This window comes from Grammomys surdaster, unplaced genomic scaffold, assembly GCF_004785775.1.
Source record: "Grammomys surdaster isolate TR1022 unplaced genomic scaffold, NIH_TR_1.0 274908, whole genome shotgun sequence".
Classification (NCBI taxonomy): domain Eukaryota; kingdom Metazoa; phylum Chordata; class Mammalia; order Rodentia; family Muridae; genus Grammomys; species Grammomys surdaster.
In genome coordinates, this window is record NW_021625277.1 from 1 (window position 1) to 9139 (window position 9139).

The 9139-nt window shown below is 46.2% G+C and overlaps 1 pseudogene; it reads right to left on the bottom strand.

The window, feature by feature from the left end:
- Positions 1–44: 44 nt before the first annotated feature.
- On the bottom strand, positions 45–8041 carry LOC114616094 (annotated as a pseudogene).
- Positions 8042–9139: the final 1098 nt, after the last annotated feature.

Here is a 9139-nt window from a genome sequence, read left to right on the forward strand (position 1 = left end):
GCGATGATGAGCAGATTCCCCAGCAGGGTCAGAGTGTAGGTGACCAGGAGGACCCCGAAGAGGAGGAGCTGGAGGCCCCGTTTGTCTGTGACCCCCAGAAGCACAAATTCCATCACGGAGGTGCGGTTGGCCGTGCGGATGGGCGCAGGGGGCTCCATCTGCAAGGGCTGAGGGGAGTCTCTCTGAATCTCAGTAACCTAGAAATACTGGGCCATTAAATTTCTATCACAAAGAGTACTGGAGTTAAAGCACATGACATTTAGAACTGCATTTGTAATATGGAAACACGGCATCAGAGTGAACTTTTTTTTTTTTTTTTTTGGTTTTGGTTTTTTTCGAGACAGAGTTTCTCTGTGTAGCCCTGGCTGTCCTGGAACTCACTCTGTAGACCAAGCTAGCCTCGAACTCTCGAACTCAGAAATCCTCCTGCCTCTGCCTCCCAAGTGCTGGTATTAATAGTGTGCTCCACCACCGCCAGGCCAGAGTGAACTTTCTACATGCCTTAAATGAAAATGATGGGTAAGTATTAGACTCCTGTAATGACACACTTCGGAGACTAAGGGAAGAGGACCAGGAATTCAAGGACATCCTTGGTTACCTAGAAAACTGCAGGATATCCTGGGTTACATGAGATCCTATTTCAAAAACCCACAGGAAAGGAAGAAGGAGACAGTTGAGGAGGAAGAAGAGAAGGAGGAGGGCTGGAGAGATGGCTCAGAAGTTGAGAGCACTTACTGCTCTTTAAGAGGTCCTGAGTTCAATTCCCAGCAACCACATGGTGGTTCACAACCATATGGCACTCTCTTCTGTAGTGCAGGCATATATGCAGGCAGGACATTGCATACATAATAAACAATTAAAAACATACCCTTCAACTCAATAACTCTCCTTTCTAAAAAAAAAAAAAAGAAGAGAAAGAGGAAATAGCAGAAGAGAAAGAAGGAGCAAGGAGGAAGAAAGAGAAGAAACAGAAAGTAGGAATAAGCAGTAGGAAGAGAAAAGAAGAGGAAAAGGAGGAAGAGGACAAGGAAGAAGAGGAGGAGGAGGAGATGGAGGAATTTTGTCTCCTGCTTCCCCAAGTTGTTTATTGTGTACTGGGAAGAAATTAGCCACTTAGGTGAGACTTGCTCTTTGCTGTGATTGTCTTATGTACCAATTGAAAAGATACAGTTTGGAATTAGTCAATTGTTACAGAAAGTTTCATTTCTTTGTGCACTGCCATGTTGTTTGCATGTATGTTGGATGATACAATCAGTGTTTATAAAGGCATATGTCCCTGGGAGGTCTGGATGCATGCCTTTATTCCCCGTACTTGGGAGGCAGAAGCAAGTCTCTGAATTTGAGACCAGCCTGGTCTACAGAGAGAGTTCCAAGATGGCCAGACTACACACAGAAACCCTGTGTCCAAAAACCAAAGTTTGAGCCGTGTGGTCGTGGCGCACGCCTTTAATCCCAGCACTTGGGAGATAGAGGCACGCAGATTTCTGAGTTCGAGGCCAGCCTGATCTACAGAGTGAGTTCCAGGACAGCCAGGGCTACACAGAGAAACCCTGTCTTGAAAAACCAAAAAAAAAAAAAAAGGTGGTTGGGGGATGGGGAGGGAGAATATTCCTCACTGTGTAAACTAGGCTGGATTTGAACTCTGAGATCCATACGCCTGTACTTCCCCAGGGTCTAGGAGTAGAGGTGTGCACCACCATGCCTGGCTTAGGACATATGACCTTTCAGTTCCACTTGCTGAGTCTTTGTGAGTGCAGCCAGGACACAGGGGAAGAAACAGAAACCACCTGGGCGGGTGAACCACCTGCTATCTCAGTTCTGGGGAGACTGAAGCAGGAGGCCTGTCAACTTCAGCACCAGCCTGAGTTACAGGATGAGTTCAAAAAATCTGGGCTACAGCATGAGGTGTGAAAAGAAAGAGAAAGATAGAAAGAGAAGAGGATAAGAAATGAAGAAACAGGGAGACATGGTGGGGTGGGGGAAGGAAGGAGCGAGGAAGGGAGAAAGAGGAAGAATGAGAAGGGTTATGGGGAGGTGGCTCAAAGGGAAAAGTTGCTTGCTGCAGTACCCTACAACCAGAACTGAAGCCCTAGGACCCATATGGTGGGACATGAGAATGAACTCCTCTAGGCTGTCCTCTGACCTCCACATGGCCCTGTCAATAAATACGTAAGTAAATAAAACAAGAGAGTTTAGTTTCTACAACAAGGAAGAGATGGGCTAGAAAGCCAGCTAGGCAGTTAAGAGGGTAGATAAAGAAGCCATGTTTATTTACAGCATCCAGTTTGGGTGACTCACAACCATCACTAGCACTGGGCTCCAGGAGATCTAACACGATACTTTGGACTCTGTGGGTACCTACACTCACGTGTACCCACACTAATACATAATTAAAATAAAAGTCTTTAAAAAATCATGAAAAGAAAGAAGGGAAGAACAGAGGAAGGAAAGAAGGAAGGAAGACGGGAAACCCTACCCACAACCTGCCGTTCTGGGAAGACATTGCCACCTTCTGTAAGAGGACCACAATAGGAGGAGCTGGAGATCTGCAAAGATGTGAGTTGACTGGCAGCAAGAGAAAAGTTGCAATTCTGAGCTGCTGTGAGCCGCTGTATCACACTGGTCTACAGAGCACGACTAAGTCCTTCTTTGCCTTTTATGTGTCCGGTCTATCCAGACCAGATGTGCCAATCAAGATACAACAGGGTGTGCACACGCCTTCAATCCCAGCACTTGGGAGGCAGAGGCAGGTGGATTTCTGAGTTCCGGGCCAGCCTGGTCTACAGAGTGAGTTCTAGGACAGCCAGGGCTACACAGAGAAACCCTGTCTTGAAAAACCAAAAACCAAAAAAAAAAAAAAAAAAAAAAAAAGATATAACAGGGTGTTTGAGTACAAGCCATTCACTTCTTATTTCTCTTCTAGGGCCAGGGCCTCATGTAGCCCAGGTTAGCATGAAACTCCCTATGCAGCAGAGATTGACCACAAGCTTCTGACCCTACTGTCATTTCCTCCCAAGAGCTGGTATAGTACGTCAGTGCCATCACGTCACGTAGTCTATGGTGTTGGGAAGAGAACCCGAGGCATTGTGCAAGCTAGTGCTCTACCGACTCAGCTTCCGTCTCAGCCGGCAAGCCAAGGTTTTAATGCATAGCTCACCACGGCTCCTCAGCAGATGATAACGAAGCGAACAGATTCGGAGTGCTCTCAGAAGCAGAAAAGAAAGTATGAAGAAATGATGATTATGAGGAGATGGCCATTAGATATATTAATTAATGAATGAGAAAGGGAAGCTGAGGGATGACTCTGACAGGCTCAGACACCTTTTATAGTTCAGAACCCAAGATATGACTCACTCCCAGCCTGTCAGAAGAACAAGAGCACTATGGGCCAGTATGTGCTCCAGGGTTCTCCTCAATCCATTACACGGACGTCAGGCAATCCCACAGCAGCGTGGCTGGGACACCAGCCAATCCCACAGCAGCGTGGCTGGGAGGGAGTGGCTTTCCCTGACTGAGCCTCAGTCTCTGTTCCCACTAAGGAGACACTAACACCTCTTTAGTGTTTACCATCAATGTGTTCTGACATCCTCACAAAACCATGGGTCTAAAGTAATTTATATTATAATGTGTGCTGCAAACAGAAGAGTTAATTCAGAGTTCACACTGTCTCTGAATTAGTGTGCTTGGGTTCTACCAGGTTCCATCCTGCTAAAGATTTGCCATTCAAATCTGAAGTTGGTAGCTTGCCAAGAGGATGTGTTTAAAGATAACCAGGCTGCCTTCTCTACCTCATCAGGACTTATGGCAGGAAACATCCAAAGGTGATCTGACCCTCCACTTCTCCTCCAATAACCCTATTCTAGCCTCAATTAAAGGATGACGGGGAGCCCTGCACAAGGGTCTCCTCCTCTACATCTTTGGTTATTTTCTTCTGCTCTGTGACCCCCCAGCTTTCTAGCAATGGGTTGAATAGAGACCACAAAACAGGAGAGGGCTGGCATGGTGGTGCAAGCCTTTAATCTTAGCACTCAGGCAATTGGGGCAGGATCATTATGAGTTGGAGTCTAGCCTGCGCTACACAGTGAGACTCCCCTCTGAAGAAAAGATTTTTACCTGGAATTTATTAGTCCTCTTTATCGTGGAGGGTCAAAGGTCTGATTCTGGAGTTTTTCCACAGAGGTGCATGACAGGAAATGGGCTAAAGGGAGAGGCTCCAAAGAGAAATGGGGACAGACACACAGTCAGACAGACTCTGTTAAGGAAGACCATGACAAGGACTAGAGATGGGGAAGAGAGGCATCTGGAGATAAGTGGGCTAGAGGGCTAGAGGGCTAGAGGGAAGGAAAGATATAGATCCGAAATAAAATGCAACAAAAATAAAAACAGAGACACAGAGAGGAGAACTGGAAGGGTTCAGAAAGGCAGCAGGCAAACAAAGAGAGAAGAAAGAAACAAAAGAAAGCCTTTGAGCCCTTGAGAGATACTATTATCTCAGGGGCTAGGTCACACGCCAGTGGGAAGGAGAGACTTTTCCTTCTCAGTTCCCCAGTTCCTCAGGCCTTGGGGACAAAGAACACTTGTAAAACTGCAGTCATCCTTAAGGGACTGATTAATTCAACTTCCTTCAAACATTTCTCTGTGGGGACTTGTTTGGATGGATCTTTGTGTTTTGGAGAGAGTTGGAGGGTTTTGTTTTCTCCAAGAACTGTGTAGCTACTGATTCCATTCAGAAAAGAGACAGAGCAAGGGTGAGGTCAGGAAGTGATGAAGGTGGAGCCAGAGGTCAGAAAACAAATGTATGTGATAAAGATCAGCTTTGCATAAGGCTGGACAAAGATGAGGGGTCAAGAGTCAAGAGGAGAGAGTATGGAGGATAAATGCACTGATGACCAAGCAAAGTGCTAGAAGGAGAGGGGAAAAAGTAACGGGAGAACGAGGGTTACGTTGGTCATAGTGGTGCACACCTTTAATTCCAGCACTCCTGAGGCGGATGTAGCCAGATCTCTGAGTTCGAGGCCAGCGAATGTTACAAAGTGAGTTCTGGAATAGCCAGGAGTACACAGAAAAATCTTGTCTCAAAAACCCAACCAATAAACAAACAAACAAACAAACAAATAACAAAGAATGAGGGTTAGGCCATCAGGCCTTTAATCCCAGCACTTGGGAGGCAGAGGCAGGCGGATTTCTGGTGTTTGAGGCCAGCCTAGTCTACAGAGTGAGTTTCAGGACAGCCAGGACTACACAGAGAAACCCTGTCTGGGGTGGGGTTGGGCGGGGGGAAGAATGACGGTTAGGCAAAGGAGAGTAATGGTAGGAAGAACAGATGAAGCTGAGCCTTCGTGTTGTAAGAAGGGGAGAAAGCCCTTGTGGTCGGAGCGGTGGTGGGAAGCAGCTCCTCTGAGAACAGGTACGGGAGGTGGGTGTCAGACATGTGCAGAGCTGGATATCCTTCGTTGAAGAAATGGTTTGTTACAGGAGTGCAGAAAACATGACAATGTGGTAGAAAAATATCAATCAAATGGGTGAAGATGACGTTACACTTTGGGGACAGTGCAAAGTAACACTTGGCAGAAAGGAAGACCTTGAGGAGGAATAAAAGCGTTCTTGATACTATGTATAGAAGAAGATCAAGGCACTGAAGAGAGGGCTCAGGGGTAAGGGCTCTAGAGCAGTGGGAGTCAAGTTCCTGCACCCACATGGCAACTCACAACTGTCTAACTCCAGTTCCAGGAGACCCATTCCACTTGGCATGAATGTAGCGCACATATCTGCGCATGCAGGCAAAGTACCTATACAAATAAAATAAAATAAAATAAAATAAAATAAAATAAAATAAAATAAATCTTAACAAAAAAATCCAGGTAGTGGTGGCATGTGCCTCTAATTCCAGCATTCTGAAGGCAGAGGCAGGGAGACCTCCGAGTTTGGGGCCAGCCTGGTCTACAGAGAGAGTTTCAGGACAGCCAGGACTACACACAGAAACCCTGTAAACGAAAAAGATCAGCATTATTTGTTTGGCTGTTTATGTAACAGGGACTCTCTATGTAGTCCTGATGATTATGGAGCTGGATCTGTAGGCCAGGCTGACCTAAAACTCACTGAGAGCCGCCTCCGCCTCCGCCTCCGCCTCCGCCTCCGCCTCCGCCTGCGCCTCCGCCTCCGCCTGGAATTAAAGGTGTGAATGACATTCACCTTAAAGTACTTATTAAGCAGAGATGCTCTGATTGAAAATGGAAAACAAACTATTTGAGCAAAGCACTAATAAGGACCAGGTATCGGCTTTCAATTCGTTTTTGTTGTTGCTGCTTTGAGGTAGGATCTCTCTGGCCTGGAATTCTCTATGTAGAACTTGCTTTAATCTTTATGCGTGCTGGGATTACAGGCATATACCACTACACCTATTTTATTTTTAATTACAGTTTTTCTTAATAGACCACTAAGTTTCATTATGGTTGCTTTTAAGAGGTCTTATTTATAGTTTTTTTTTTCCCCAGTGGCTACACCATTGGTGAGGGGAATGTTTCTGATTGTTGGGACCTAGTTAAAGTATTAATGCCTAGATAAAATGTTAAGACCTAGGTAAAATACTAAGGCCTAGGTAACAGTTACTTGGCTAGCCTGCCATTATAAGGAAACTTTCTCCTATGTTTCTGCTGTTACTAAGAAACTTTCTAATGCCAAGATTGATTACATATTGTGTTATATTCTGTGCTCTTGGAAACCAGTAACCATAGAAGTCAGCAGAACTGTTTTGTATAGTTACCTACAATAAGCTTGGACCTGAGCCCACCACCCAACAGCACTTCCTGCATGCACCTATGTATAAGCTTTTATAAGCTGTCCATGGGATGGACCCCAACATAAAAGAGACACCAGAATCAATAGAAGAAACTATTTGGAATAAGACTTCTATTTTTTTTTTTCAAGACAGGGTTTCTCTGTGTAGTCCTGGCTGTCCTGGAACCCACTCTGTAGACCAGATTGACCTCAAACTCAGAAATCCTTCTGCCTCTGCCTCCCAAGTGCTGAGATTAAAGGCATGTGCCACCACCGCCCGGCTCTGAGAACTCTTTGTTCAGTTCCTTAATCCATTTCTTTTTTGGGGGGGAGGGGGGATGCAGCAAACTTTTACTGATGGCATTTAAGAGAGTAGGGAGTTGCTGTTGAAGTCACAGTAGACAACCTGATCCTCAGTGTAGCCCAGGATGCCCTTCAGTGCGCCCTCATATGCCTACTTCACCACCTTCTTGATGTCATCATATTTGGCAGTTTTCTCCAGGCAGCATGTCAGATCCATCATGAATACATTGGGGGTAGGAACACGGAAGGCCATGCCAGTGAGCTTCCCGTTTAGCTCTGGGATGACCTTGCCCACAGCCTTGGCAGCACCGGTGGATGCAGGGATGATGTTCTAGGCAGCCCCACGGCCATCACGCCACAGCTTTCTAGAGGAACCATACACAGTCTTCTGAATGGCAGTGATGGCATGGACCGTGGTCATGAGCCCTTCCAGGATGCCAAAGTTGTCATGGATGACCTTGGCCAGGGGGGATAAGCAGTTGTTGGTGCAGGAGGCATTGCTGACAATCCTGAGTGAGTTGTCATATTTCTTGTGGTTCATATCTATCACAAACATGGGGGCATCAGCAGAAGGGGTGGAAATGATGACCCTTTTGGTCCCACCCTTCAAGTAGGTCCCAGCCTTCTCCATGGTGGTGAAGACACCAGTGGACTCCATGACATACTCAGCACCAGCATCACCCCATTTGATGTTAGCGGGATCTTGTTCCTGGAAGATGGTGATGGGCTTCCCGTTGATGACAAGTTTCCCATTCTCAGCCTTGACTGTGCCATTGAATTTGCCATGGGTGGAATCATACTAGAACATGTAGACCATGTAGTTGAGGTCAATGAAGGGGTCGCTGATGGCAATAATCTCCACTTTGCCAGACATAGAGCAGAAGGCAGCCCTGGTAACTGGGCGCCCAATACAGCCAAATCCGTTCACACAGACCTTCACCGTTTTGTCTACTGAACAAGGCTGGCATTGAACAAGAAGATGCACTGTCCCTGGAACAGGGAGGAGCAGAGAGCCCTTGACCCATTTTTTTTGTTTTGTTTTGTTTTGTGTTTTTGGTTTTTTTTTTTGTTTTTCGAGACAGGGTTTCTCTGTATAGCTCTGGCTGTCCTGGAACTCACTCTGTAGACCAGGCTGGCCTTGAACTCAGAAATCCGCCTGCCTCTGCCTCCCAAGTGCTGGGATTAAAGGCGCCTTGACCCATTTTTTAAAGGATTTATTTTTATTTAAAGTATGTGGATTCATGTAGATCTATCTGTAGGATCTGGGTATGAGTTTGTACATGTAGTGGCAAGGGAAGGCCAGAAGAGGGCACTAAATCCCTGGAGTTGGTGTGTAAACACACTCGTCAGCTGTCCTATGTGGGGTTTTGGTCCTCTGCAAGACCAGTCAGTATCCACTCTTTCTTGGTTTTTTTGTTTTTGTTTTTTTGAGACAGGGTTTCTCTGTGTAGCCATGGCTGTCCTGGAACTCATTCTGTAGACCAGGCTGGCCTTGAACTCAGAAATCCGCCTGCCTCTGCCTCCCTAGCGCTGGGATCAAAGGTGTGCGCCATCACTGCCCAGCCAGTATCCACTCTTTTTAAAATTATTAAAAATATAGCCAGGCGTGGTGGGGGCACACCTTTACTTCCAGTACTTGGGAGGCAGAAGCAGGTGGATCTCTGTGGGTTCCAAACTAGCTTGGTCTACAAAGCAAGTTTAAGGACAGCCAGGGCTATTACACAGAGAAACTCTATCTCACAAAACAAAAAATAAAACAAAAGACAAACAAACTCGTAAAACTTTCACCCAAAATTTATCCTGTCTACAAGAAATACAGGGACAAGGGATGGAGCAGAGACCAAGAGAATGGCCAACCACTAACCAGACAGCTTGAGGCCCACCCTATGAACATGCACTAATTCCTGACACTATTAATGATACTCCGTTATGCTTGCAGACAGGAGTCTAGCATGGCTGTCCTCTGAGAGGCTCCATCCAGCAGCTGACTCACACAGATGTAGACACCACAGCCAAACAGTAGAAGGAGCTTAGGGACTCTTATGGAAGACTAGGAGAA